The sequence below is a fragment of the Dermochelys coriacea genome, chromosome 9, assembly GCF_009764565.3.
Source record: "Dermochelys coriacea isolate rDerCor1 chromosome 9, rDerCor1.pri.v4, whole genome shotgun sequence".
Classification (NCBI taxonomy): domain Eukaryota; kingdom Metazoa; phylum Chordata; order Testudines; family Dermochelyidae; genus Dermochelys; species Dermochelys coriacea.
In genome coordinates this window covers 82,869,450-82,883,814 of record NC_050076.1, presented here as the reverse complement: position 1 = coordinate 82,883,814, position 14,365 = coordinate 82,869,450, and the positions used below count along the sequence as shown (strand labels likewise).

Sequence of the window (14,365 nt, the reverse complement as noted above, 5' to 3'; positions counted from 1 at the left end):
AGCAGTGGGAAGGGGTGTTGTTAGTGGGTTACAGATTGTTGTAATAAGCCATAAATCCAATGTTTCTATTCATTCTATGATTTTTAGTGTTTAGCAAAGTAATGAATTTAAGCTCCCAGGTTCATCTTTTGAAAGCGCTGTTCAGGTTTCCTTTGAGGATGAGGACAGATAGGTCAGATATAGAGTGATGGTTTTGTGAAAAGTGTTCACCCAGAGGTGATATGGTGTTTTGTCTTTTATCATTTTCCTGTGTGAGTTCATTTGAGAGCATAATGATTGTCTGTCTGGTTTACATAGTTGCTAGTGGGGCATGTAGTACATTGGATGAGATACATCACACATTGTGATAGACATGTATAGGACCCATGGATCTTGAAAAGGTGTGTGTGTGGGGGTGGGGAGGGCTGTGTTGATCATTGTAGTGTGGAGATATGGCTGCAGGTTTTGCAACTGTTAATCTGGCAGGGTCTGATGCCGCTTTGAGTTGTTGTGTCCTGGTCTGTGGGGAGCTTGCTTCTGATGATGAATTTGGTGAGGTTGTGGGATTGTTTGAAGGTCAGAAGAGAGGACTCAGGAAAGATTTATTTCAGGATGGGTTCCCCATCAAGTATGGGTTGTAGTAGTTTGATGATACCTCATATGAGTTCTAGTGTGGGATGGTAGTTTACAAATAGGGGTGTATGGTTGGAGGGGGTTTTTATTTCTGTACTGAAGCAGGTTCTCTCAGGATATTTGAGTGGCCTGGTCCATGATGAGATCTACTTCTCTGATGGAGTGGCCTTGTTTGGTGAAAGTGGTTTTGAGTGTGTTAAGGTGTATATCCCAGCCACTTCACCTTGAATGATCCCTTGAAATATGTGTTAATTGCTTGTGCTAAACAATCTGTCCCACCTTGTATTTGGCTGTGACACTGAGGTCCGGTCTACACTACAGACCTATATCGGTATAACTATGTCACTCAGAGGTGTGAAAAATCCACCCCCCTGAACAACCTAATCCCCCATGTAGACAGTGCTATGTCCACAGGAGAGCTTCTCCCACCAACATATCTACCATCTCTTAGGGAGGTGGATTAACTAAACCGATGGGAGAGCTCTCTTCTGTAGGCATAGAGCGTCTTCATTAAAGCGCTATAGTGATGCAGCTGCAAAGATGCAGCTGTGCTGATACAGTATTTTAAATGTAGACTTGCCCCAGGTAAGTGTCCCAGACCTGAAGAAGAGCTCTGTGTAACCTCAAAAGCTTGGCTCTTCCACCAGCAGAAATTGGTTCAATAAAATATTATCTTACTCACCTTGTCTCTCTAATATCCTGGGACCAATGGCAACAGCACCACTGCATACTAGTCATTCATGAACTAAAGAACAATCATAGAAATAACCTCTCCTTAACATAATGTTATCCACTAGATGGCACTTTTAATACATAGCAGAGGCAAACACTGTACTTCCTATTAGGCCCCTAAATCACCTGCTATTAGAATTAAGTAGATTACAGCTGGTAAGTGACCAAAATAAAGGAGATTCAATTTACTGCGGCTCTGAAGCATCTTTCACAGCTGCTGGTACCATTTACATGAATCACTGATTAAATACCCAACCCAATGTTGCAGAAAGTTGAACTGACCCAAACATTAAAAACAGGGGGAAAATCATCTTGATATTGGAAAAATAAAAAAAATTGGTTCCTTCCTTCTCCATAAATCAAAGTTTGTAATGTTGTTTAAACAGCAAATTCTCTGCCGTGTGTCCAAGCAGCAGCCAAACCAGGGCACTGAGATTCTTTAGTGATAGAGGGTACATGAGCTGGCATGATATTTCACTGGCATGCTCCATGCCTCTGCTTGGCCTCCCAACCCAGCTCATTTCCCATGCTGTCTCTGCTCTACCTGCTCGCTGAGCAGAGAAGGAAGGTAGAGCACGTATAAATAAAATGCTGCCCTCTGCCAAAAACTGACAGCAACAGAGGGCAGAATGAAAAGGGAAATAAGGGAGAAAGAATAAACAACACAAAGGGAAATGGGAGGTTGAAAGGAGGAAAGTAAAGAGGAAGCCCAATAATAATAGCGCATTTAGAAAGTATTATTTTGTACTTACCTGATGTGTTTCATCCCAATTTCAAAGCACTTTACAAACAATGCTCTCATGAAATAGACATGTATGATACCTATTTTATACATGGGGGAACTGAGAAGCAGAAAGACTAATTCATCCAAAGTCACACACCATAGAACCCAGGAGTCCCGGTTCTCTAACTCTTAAACTCCTATAATTTTCACCACTGCTGAAGCTGCACCAGTAGGAAATTTTACGAGAAAAATCAGTGAGGACAAGAAATGATTCCTGCTTTGTCTATGCTAGTCAGCCAAGCCGTGTTTGAAACTAATGTGGTTGGAACCATGCTTAACCAGAGGACAAATTATGTTTTCAAACATGGGTCAAAGCAGAGTAGTGATAGGACCTAATAAGGCTGTGTCTCCACCATAGCACAGGCACTGATCAATCTGGGAGACAGATAAAGCACTACGCTTTCACCTCTGACCAAGAGTCAAGTTTCATTGAAGTGAATTTAGTGATGATCTTAAATCACTTTCTTGTTCCAATAAATACACCACCTCACTTCTGCCACTTAGCACTTTACAGATGATGTTCAGCCTCTTAAATTCTTTCTTTGCACAGGGACCTTAATGAGGACAGGAAGGATGTTCTGGTGGTTAAGATCTAAATAGCGATGTAGGAGATCAGGGTTCAATTTCCAGCTCAACCCACAGACTTCCTGTGTATTCTTGGGCTAGTCACTTAATATACCCTTTGGATCAGTTCCCCATCTGTCTCATAGGGATAGTACTCCCCTGCTTCATAGTGGTGGTGGGAGGATAAAATCCATTATGAACTGCACAGAGATTACTATAATGAAGTCCAACTAAGTACCCAGACAGATAACTTCACACACATTACTGTACAATAACCGAAGAAGAATAACATGAATTATATCTCTTTCAGCAAGCTCTAGTTACAGGGGAAAATGTATTAAATTTCCAGGCCTTTTTAAGTGAAGAGTAGAGCCATGCAAATCCGTGGATATCTGTTTTATATCTGCGGACCATTTTGGCTAATTGCAGACTGGATGCGGATACAAATTTTGTATCCACGCAGGGCTTTAGTCAAGAGCTTTGCTCAGGGACTTTTACCTGAGCAGCCTGTGTTAGGAGCCAAAATTATTCAGTGAACCCACAAAAAGCCTTTAAGCCATTTATTTTGACAATGTCTTTGCTGAAGGAAGCCATTCAGAGTTAGCAGGCTAGCAATTAACATGGTTAAAAATTCATTATGAATGGGATAGGATTATTAAAAATAAATCCAGTACTTTTGCTTCGCTCATTCTGATCTGTCTTTCTGCAAATCCCAGGGTAAATGCATGAGCTGGAAGCATATGTGAGTTCAGTGTTGGAGTGAAACCTCCAGTGTCACCCCGAAAGAAGCAGCTCTGAAGTGTCTTATGTAGGTGGTTTGTAAATGTACAGCTGTTGCTTAAATTGCACAGCATCTGCAAAATGAAGCAAAAGCCTGATTTAAAAATAGAAATGTGTGGGCGATGAAACAAAAATCTGCCTCTCTTGGAAGGTACCATACCTCTCTCCATCACACAACTGCCTCTTTTTGTTGTAGCCTAAGTTTTCTAATTTTCTGGTAGCTTGGAGTCAGATGTTCAGTAACCTAGATCTAATCCTCAGAACATCAGGGGTGCCACACAAGCAAGAAAATACAGAGGCAAAACATTTTGTTTTTTTTGGAAAGACATGTCCCAGAGAGCTCTCTGATTTGCTTCAGAGGAGCCGAGAGAAGGGGCTGCAGCATTTTTTGCATAAGTACAAGTAGCATGTAGAAGTCACTGTCACACAATAGTCTTCAGACCAAAAAGCTTAGAAAGATTCAGAAAAGGATTTGATAATTGTATGAATAATAATATTCACAGTTATTAAACACAAGTTTAAGGGTTCTAAATCCTCATGCTTCAGACTTTAAATTGCCTGGGGTTAGGTACAAATTTTCTGTATTGTGTTGTGTGATTTTATTGCACACGCCTGTTGTGTGATTTTATTACTCATTCCTCTGGAATATTTGGTTCTGCGTTTTGACTGCTGTGAAGGATGGGATACTTGACTAAGTGGCCCATTATTCTGATTGTGCAAGGCAATTCTTATGTCCACAGTTATAGGCTATAAAATAATACCTCACACTTTTATAGTACCTGACATTCCAGAATATCAAAGTATTTTACAAATAATTTTCATCTTTATACTTCCATCACCTAAATGAGTATTTTGCTCAAACCTAATTGGTTACATAGAATTGACATGGCTGATGAATCAAGCATGTGATATTTTGGGAACAGATGATCACCTGCATAAACACCTCTATAAATAGCATTTATAAATAACTTGGTATAATAATATACAGCAAGGGTATTTTGGGAATAAAAAAATCATTGATATCAAAGTGTTTTTGCACATTTGCTGTGTTTAACATCCCAAATCCACTCTTCCTGAATCTGTCTAGTTACTTATGGTCACCTTTGCTGTAGTATATGAGCACCTCACAGACACTAATTAATTTATCCTCACAACACCCATGTAAGGTATGAAAGCATTATCTACTTTTTATGGAGGGGCAGTTGGGACACAGAAAGATTAAGTGGCAGAGCAGGGAACTCGACCAAATATCCAAATATCCAATGCTGTCACCACAAGTGTCTCCTCCTCTTTCACCTCCTCTTCCACCCCCTTTCCTCCCATTGTACTTTTTTGTTATGTCACTAGTGGGTGTGTAACCATGACGTGGACGACTTGAGCCAAGGAAGCTCTGGTGGGAGAAAATTCAGTAGCAGTTTCAACATTGCAAGTAAAAAGTAAATGTCAAAATTGCTCCACTGTATTCCATCTTCATTTTGCTGCAAACCCTTTTGACCACAGACACCACCATCCTGATGTATGCTTTTAGATTCCAGAATAGGGACTAGGGAATTCTACTTTGATAGGAAGTTTTTACTCCTGACATTGCATGAATGGAGATATCCACTAAAGATATAGGAATGAAATTCATGAGCTAGTCTAAACGATGTAACTTACACCTTCTTCTGTTCCCCTTCAATATGTAAAATATGCCACTTTAGAATCCAATTTGACTCAGTGGGCTGAATTTGAAGGTGATGTGATTTTTAGGAATCTGAGAAGTTCTAACTGAAGACGTGTCTACGCTACAGAGAATATATTGGCCTAGCTATGTCAGCATAGCTATGCTGGCATAACCATATAGTACAGGCACAGCCTACACCGACGAAAGGGGTTTTTCGGTCTGTGTGGAAACACCACACCACCTCCCCAAATGATGCTAGCTATATTGACGGAAGCCTTGTTCCATCAATGTAACTAACCCTACGCTGGGGGTTAAGTAGGCATCTCTGTGTCAGTCAGGGGTATGGTTTTTTCACATCCCTGACCAAACTAGCTATATTGACAAATGTAGCTCAAGTTTAAACTAACGTAATTTACATGGAGAGGATTCTAGATGAAGACGTAAATTACATCAGTTTACATTCTCTTTGATTAATTTCCAAATGTGGCCTGTAGTTCAACATCTGAATTTAGGTTTAAGAAGGTGCTGTTTATAAATCACAGCAGTTAGCACAAGGTGGCTTTTCAGTAAGTTCTTTCTCTCTTGGTGTGTGTGTGTGTCTGCTCTGATGCTTCCTTGCCAGAGAAGGGCTTAAAATTAAATGTTATAACCCCAAATAAGGCTCAGTCCCTTGCCAAGTAGCACAGAGATATGTTTCAGCTCTGTAACCAGCACAATATGGCTCTTGCCAACATGGCAGGATATCAAAGGCATTGTGTAACTAAACAGCACTTGATGTTGCTATGGCAGGCGTTTCTCAATAGCCATCAGTTTCATGGAGGAAATCTCATGAATATTGCTGAGTAAACAGAATTATTGTACCAGTGCTGTTAGTTCCACACAGCCTCCAGGGTTGAAAGGGCCATTTGCAGCACGTGGCTGTCTCAGTTCATAAGATGCCCTCAGTGACACCAGTTAGCAAGGAGTCATAAATCTTAGAGAGAGGGAAGTGCAGTCCAGAGGGGGATTAAAAACTTCCATACTGAGTTAGAGTGAGGAGTCATCACAACTCAAAATGGCTATAGTGTTAAAAGCTGGTTATCAGTAAACCAGCACAGCCCAAAACAAGCTTGGAAGTCACAATGAAGACCTCTGGTGTCCTACTGCTAACTCTCCAGATATGTTCTTGGCTGTTTAAGGGTTTTAGCCTTTGGTGGGAATTATAGAAACTAGAACATGTATGCAGATAATTGCCCAGCGGGTGTTAAAACAACCATGTAATTCTTCTATTATGATGCTTACATAGCATAACAATGCTGGTGTTTTGTAGGTGGTCTGCTGCATATACGTATGGAAGGCTATATGGGTGTATCTGCAGTCTCCAAAGAGTTATGTATGTGAGTATGTGAGTAACAATGCTAATACATTGCAGTCATATAGCACCTTAAATCCAAGCATCTCAAAGTACTTTGCGAACATATGGAGAAGGTCATATGTGTATATTTTCAGTCTTCAAAGAGTAAATGCAAAATAAACATTAATATTTTCACACCTCCATATTGTCTTAGATCCAAAAATGTCCAAAGTGCTTTTCAGTCATGAGTAAATTAAACCTCATAACACCCTTGTGACATAGAGCTTAGCGTCATTTTGCAGATGGGCCCAATGAGTTGGCCAAAGGAACAGAGTGAATCTGTGACGGAGCCAGGAATTGAACCCCTGAGCTCTGACTCCCTGCTCCTGCTAGCCACTAGACAATGCTCCTTGCTATATGATTTATTATATGCTTTACACTAGATCAACAGATGTTTAGCAACTATTCAAGCTTCTCCCATTCCCAGCTGATTGATGCCCTAGCTATTTCTCTCTGCAGGGCTTCTCAGGACCCAGCTGTGAACATCAGCTAGTGGCCTTGTTATTTTGAATTTCTGGGAAAACTAGCACATTGCAGTCCAGAATAGTTTCATTTTGAGGTGACATATCCTAATGTCATTCCTTTGCTAGTAACAGCATTCTGAATCTGCACAGCAAACCTGCCTGGATTGGAGAGCTTCTTTGATGCCTGTTTGTGATTTAAACAGGCTGGATGGATTGACACTGTGTAAAGGGTCACATCTGTAGAGTTTTCATTCCTAACACATTACAAATGACTGGATTTTTTGACCTTTGTTGTTTCTCAGACTAGACTGTTTCAGATAATGAGGAATTGCCGTGTAATGTCTCCTCTTATCCTCTCTTTGTAGGTAGTCTGTGCTTTCAGTATCATGAGAAATTTCCTGAGCTAGTGTGGGGTCAGAAGAATGCTAACATCTCTCTCTCTCTCCCTCTGGAGGGGAGAGCTAAGTCTGGTCCCATAGGAGCCCCATCCATAATGATCTTTCATTGAACATTATGAAAAATGGATTATGAATATCTTAGCATCAGTTCGATGCTGCAGTTCAGCTGCCCAAATAAACAGGCCTGCTTTGATTTAGAACATATTCCCTGTGGGTGAGTTAATGAGCTCTTTTGTGAACCCCAAGGGCTCTTTCTTGTAGTCTAGCTTCCCATCATCTGACATACTTCTTGAACACCAGGGGCATGGGCCGTAGCAGATTCCCAACTGCAGCCAGCTACTGTTCTCAGCAACTGGGCTGAATCCATAAAATGTAGTTCTTGGAGATTATTAATCTCTGACTTTATTTATTAAATACAAAGATTGGAAGCCCCCATATCATATATGTCTCTAATATGTGCAGCCATGTGTTCCTGCCCTCATCCTCTGCCTCTCTTTGTCCTTTGTTATTTTTCTCCCACTTGTCACACCTCATCCCTGTTTAAACTGTAAATTCTTTGGGGTAGAGACTCCCTTTTATTTTACACATGAACAACTCCTGGGACAGTGGGGCCCTGATCCTTAATGGGACCTCGGAAAGCTTCTGTAATACAAATGATACATAATGATTCCACTCTGAAAAATGAATCTCTACCAGATCTGCTCCTCATGTGAGTTCAGGATCATACCTACGATTTTAGTGACCAAAAAAAATAAAATAAAATTACAGTTTGATGTTTTTTGTCCTAGTCCTGCAGAGCCAACTTAACTGTGGGAGAGGGAGCCGGAGTCTGTTCCTTCTTGGATATTTACCATCCAAATTGTTTTTTAAGTTCCAGTCAGTCACACCTGTGCAAATGTTCAGAAAGCAATGAGGCTGCTGAGGTGACAATGATGACCTAATCTGAAGACGATGGGATTGCATAGGTACAACTAAGGGCCTTAATTTTCCTGTACAATCTCTATTGCTGGTGATATTGAAGTGAACAGAAAAGGACCCAGCTTGACTCTATGGGCCTGAGCTGAGTTTGCAGGGCTCTTGGTCAGAAAAAACATATTTTTTGGGGGGGAACTCTGCACAATTAATACAGAAAACATTCAGAGACAAAGTTAGCACCCCACAAAGCCATTTTTAACAAATCACTTTTGAAAGAAGAATTGTTCTCTGTCCTGTTCTCAGGATCAATTATAGCCCTTCATGCAAAAGCTGTTAGGTTTAAACTACTATGGAGATTACTTTGGCTATTAACATCAAATGACATCTGGCAAATCTACCAACAAAAAAAAAATCCATTTATTCAATACTCAAAGTATACCCACCAGCAAATAACTCAAACCAGCACACCCGTCCAACTTTTTTGAATATTAACATATAATAGACATGCCTGATTTATTAAATACGTGCAATCAGAGAGTTCACTCCATTTAATAAAATCACCAGAAACAGCATGTTATGGGTAGTGTAAAGAGGCACACACTGTAATTTCAGTACCACTCTGTTAAATAGCCTGATGGATTCTATTACTGTATGTTCCTCTAAAAAAAGAGCTCTCTATTGTAATGATTATTTATGATAATGTGTGATAATGATTTGTAAATCTGTTAAAACTTCAAAAATAAATAAATAGTTTTAAAAAATTAATGTTTCTGATGATGCCATATTTAGAAAAAAGCCTATCCAAGAGGATCACCATTTGGGATGAGAACATTGTCAATATTTATTTAAGAGCTCCAAAATTATATCAGCTGTTTGGGTCTGGGACTGTGTTTTTGTTCTGTGTTTGTGCAGCACATAGCACAATGAGGTCCCTGTTTATGATTGGGGCTCCTAGGTGCTACTACAATAAAAATAATAGTAGTAGTCCAGGTCTAATACAGAAAAGGGGCTCTCATATATAATATTTATAACCTTCCCTTTAAAAGAATAGCCATAATCATATATGTGATATTGATTCTTCAAGAACTTCATTGATCTTAACTCTCAAATGTTTTTCCTGCCATATTTCCTTCTTTGTTCAGAACAGTTTCTTTATTTCATTTAGGGCACGGGAAATAATATTTGAGGCCCAAGTCTCTGTGGGTGTCTCTTTTTATAAAAGCCTTAAAACAGGATATCCCTTTTATCAAAATAAACATAACATTTTGTTTTTGGAAAACAGGAAGGGCAGGTCATGGATTGGATGGCAATAAAGATTTTACTGAGATTTCCGAACCTGGATCTGAAACGTTAGCAAAAGCCGTACATAACAAAACCATGAACCTTGTCTTTTGAAGGTTTGCAAGAAAAGGAAGCCCGAGCAGGAAATGTTAAAAGGAACCTGTTTTCTTTCCTTTGTCTAAGGATTTATCTTATCATCCACTACCATAGGCACTTCAAATGCAGACTAAGTTCTAAACATCAGGACAATTCTTTTTATAAACCACAGTTTTAGATATTAACTCTGCTGACCAATGCATAAATACAAACAAAACGTTTTCCTTTCGCAATGACCAACCTATGCATCCATTCCTGCTTTGAAAGATAAATAAATCTTATGAAAAAAACCCAAACCAAACCAAAACTACTATAGTCTTGGTGCAAAAGTTTAATGAGCCATCTATAGCTCATAATATCAACTCTTGGTAGGTCTGTCAAGTTGCAGGCATATGCTCAAGTGTGGTTCTGCTCTGACAATTGACTAAAAATAGTAGCCTCTTCCTCGAGAAAGCTATCTGCTCATGTTAGTGACATACATCAGCAATTACTACTTTTTTGTCCCAATTAGCTTTGCATAGTTATTGAAGAGGGACATAGATTCCATTCTGCCTCCAGTATCACCAATGGAATTATGACTGGATTCCATACTACTTCATGGATCCTCAGTGGAATTTGGAGCTGGCATTTGGTGCATCAAGTCTCGTCTCAGGAGGGGGCTTTTGTATGTAAAATATTTTTGAGACTCATTTCAAGCTTCTAGACCCTTCCCCCTAGCTTCTCCAAAAAATGGCTTGTTCTGGATCCTTTTTCCCTTTTAATTCCCTGTCCCATCCATAACTCCATCTATGTCTACTGAGTTTTGGAGAGTATGGAGAGTGCAGAGAGAGGCCACTGAGGATTACGCGCTATTCTCTGAAAAAGTGATATTAGGAAGTGTGATGAGGAAATAGCAAGTGGATCCACCACTCAACAGATCTATGGGCCTAAATTATCCCTTTATAGGCCTCTGATACTACTACCGCCATGAGCCACTGTAACAACAGTAAAAAGAAAAGGAGTACTTGTGGCACCTTAGAGACTAACAAATTAATTTGAGCATAAGCTTTTGTGAGCTACAGCTCACTTCGTCGGATGCATTCAATCCAATTCTCACGAAAGCTTATGCTCAAATAAATTGGTTAGTCTCTAAGGTGCCACAAGTACTCCTTTTCTTTTTGCGAATACACACTAACACGGCTGCTACTCTGAAACCTGTAACAACAGTATGGCACATACCCAGCCATGCACAAGACACCAAGTTTGGGCAGAAGATACTTTCCTCCCCAGCTCTGCTTAGATCATCCCACACAAACCTACTTATTCCGATCTTACATAAGAATGGAGGGGTGTGGAGCATTTGACCCTGAAGTGTGGGTATGGAGTAGCGGGATGCCTAGCGTCCTAGTCATAGTACATGTCATCGTGTTTGGGAACCAACTGCAGAGGAATTAAACACGGTAGTAAGTGCCATCTCCCTCTCTCTCTGTATGTGCATGTGCACTGGCTGCTCCAACACAGAAACCCTAATAACATCAGTGGACTTGGTAATGTAGATTACGAGTAGTACTGCACATGTCCTTAGAAGAGAAGAGATGAGATGGCCTGGTAAGATTTCCATGCATGCAGAATATGCAGGAGTCTTTAGCAGAGAACTGGATTTGAGGGAGAGGAGGATCTTCCTTTGGGAAATATCAACTGTGATACCAGCAGGCCAGGTGCTAGCTCAGGCCAAAGACCCCATGCCTCAGTGGAACTCTGACAAATACATAGATGAAATCAGTCTGGCTCATCTGTGTGTTAGTATTGTTAAAGTAGGTATTAGAATTATAAGAATGTGCTCAGTGTTTAGACTTTCTTGCCGTTACATGCATTAATCTCACTTATAACATCTATATCCCTTATTGTAAGGTAATATATGAGCACTTGTATTATGAGCTTCTGTGACTGTGCAAATCACTGGACAGGAGAGAGACATTAACTAGTGTGAAGTGGTGATCTCCAACAGAAGGTGTTATGGTTTTTCACCTTCCTCTGTAGCATGGGGCATGGTTGACTTGAGGGAGGCTTCTCTGCTCCTTGAAGTCTTTAAACCATGATTTAAGGACTTCAATAGCTCAGACATAGGTGAGGTTTTTCACAGGAGTGGGTGGGTGAGATTCTGTGGCCTGCGCTGTGCAGGAGGTCAGACAATGATCAGAATGGTCCCTTCAGACCTTAGTATCTATGAATCTATGTCTTGTCCAACAGGAAAGGTCCCTTGTGGTGGGACGTTAAAGAAGAGAGTAGACATTAGTTGTTCTGCCTTCCCGGCCACAAAGATGAGTCATGTAAGTGATTCCTCTTCTCAGCTGAATTTGCAGCTCAGAGCAAAAGTGAAGAGGGGGGTAAAAACCCCTAACAAAAAGCAGTCTTTCTATGCTGTTTGGACTCTGGGGGCAAGGTTTACTAGGCATAAGCAAGAGATCTCCAGTAGCCTGGGTTAGCCCTAAAGGAGATATAGATCTTGCTTATTATAGAAACTTCTATTACTTTTTGAAAATTAAGATTGTAGCTCATTTGTGTATATGTTTACCTGCTCTAACCTTGTAAATAACTCTTTTGTTTTCTTTTCCTATTTAATATGTCTTTATGTAGTTTATTATAGGATTGGCTACAAACGTTTTTGGTATGAAATCTCAAGTGCAATTGACCTGGGGTAAGTGAGTCATCTATTGGGACTGGGAGTAATCTGAATATTGCTGTTTTAATTCTTGGGGTAAAGGACCATCTATCACAAAGGTCTGCTCGCCTGGGTGGTGAGATAGATCGGAATGCCGAAGGGTCTGTCTGTGAGTCCATGTTAAAGCTGTTACAGTGCCTGATGAGTTTACACTTGATAATTGGTTGGTGAAATCTAAGTACAGAACTCACAACCAGTTTGGGGTTTATGCCCTGGCTCTTAACAGTCTGCCCTGAGGTTGGCACTCATGCTTTCGAGTCACATCAGGCAGCTTTACATCAGCATCATCTGGATGACTGATTGGCGAGGAGTCGCTAAAGAGAAAGGGGCGGGGAGCATTCATACAAACATAGCATTCCTTATGATTCGATCCCTTTGCTGCTCTTAGGTAGCGATAGCTCCCAAACTGGGTTTTAGGCAAAACTCACCATTTCTGTTTGTTGGGTACAACACAAAGTTCCATCATGGTGAGATTTACCTTGGGTCAAGTAACTGATGGGAAGGATGCAGCAAAGGCCTAGGTAGTCCTGGGGAATACTAGTGGAAAAGTTCACCTTCTTGTGGTTCTGGATCAGTGCAGTGAATATACTGAGCCTAATATAAACAACCGACCACCCATTCCTAACTGCTAACTAATTTACAAACACATTGCTGGAAAGAGATGCAATGAGATTTCAGGACATGCCAGAGTGCCTTTTTGGGACTGCTGAAAGCATTTTGATTTGCCTGATGAATAAGTGATACAAAAAGCAAAAAGTTCCAGCTGGCATCTACTGCTGCCTTTTCAGCAGACAATCCTGTCACTGAGTGAGGCAAAAGGGAATCCCAGCTATTCACACTCACACAACTCAATCCAAACTCAGCAAAGTGGGTTTCTCATTGCCAGTTGGCATGCCCCAAGGTGATAGCAGATCTCTGAGCACTGACCGCACCTGTTGAAAGACTTATTGCTGTGATTTATTTTCCATTGCATTGCCCGTGGAAATGGGAAGAATTGGCCTTGTCTGTTGATGTGGATCATGAAAAAGAATTATACTCGTGAGCAGCAGAATAAAGTAATCTCTTCAGGGACCAAGTGGATTGTGCATGGCACAGAATTCCTGGAGTTTGAACAGGTCATCATGCAGTACTCATGGTGCTGAGAGAAAGGAACCTGTGTGCAAAGACCTGAAAGTCAGGAAACAAAGAGATGTTCCTCTGTTTATAAATGCTTTCACTGAAGTCTCCATATATGATGTTCAAAAGCAAAGAGACCTCAGGCTGGCCGAGGGTCACAGGAATTGCTGTGTCACAAGAGATCAATGGTTCTTTGAGTCTGGCATCCTGTCTCCAACTCTGGACAATATTAAATGCTTCAGAGGAAAGTGTAAAGACTCCATATGCACTAATTTGTGTTGCCTTTATACCAGCTTGAGAGTTTGTTTCATAGTGCTTCAAACACCAGCATATCATCTGCATTGGCTACAGCTTCATGTATCCTGGCATATATTTGTGCTGTTCCATGTTGGTTATTAAATGTAGTAAGCACTGACATTTCTATGTGTATTTATTTTCCAGTATTCAGATCATGGCATACACTGGACATTAGCCAATTTACTTGTTACTGTATCAGGCATGTACCTGGTAATATTTTTCCTTGATTCTCTTGTACGTATCTCGTAGATCTAGCCACAGTCACAGCTCTCCTGTGCCATGGTTTCACCACTACCATCATGAAGTTTTTCTGCTCTATAGGAATTATATATACCTTAGTAATTATCATCGACTTTTCCATTCTCAAAATATCTTTCATCATTTGGTCTCACAGAGCAACTGGGATTGTCCATGGAATGTGTACTATGAGATCCACAGTTGTACTCACTTTGTTCTTTACTCCTCAGGAAAATGCTCCAATCCATGAAATGTATCTTTGTATTCTCTCATTTGGTCATCTGGTGTAGGAAGTGTTAGTGTAATATCTCCTACTGTCATTACCAGTTTGA

The 14,365-nt window shown here is 40.5% G+C and overlaps 1 long non-coding RNA gene across 2 annotated transcripts in view; it reads left to right on the top strand.

Moving 5' to 3' along the window:
* The window catches only part of LOC122455704, a 70,977-nt gene extending 56,898 nt beyond the window's left edge, over positions 1-14,079 (top strand). Inside the window, exons 5-6 of one of the 2 annotated variants that reach the window (XR_006274113.1) lie at positions 12,309-12,359; positions 13,376-14,079. This is a non-coding gene — a long non-coding RNA (uncharacterized LOC122455704). Of the gene's footprint in view, positions 1-12,308 lie in introns of both variants that reach the window. The other variant, XR_006274114.1, reaches the window with a different exon arrangement.
* Positions 14,080-14,365: the final 286 nt, after the last annotated feature.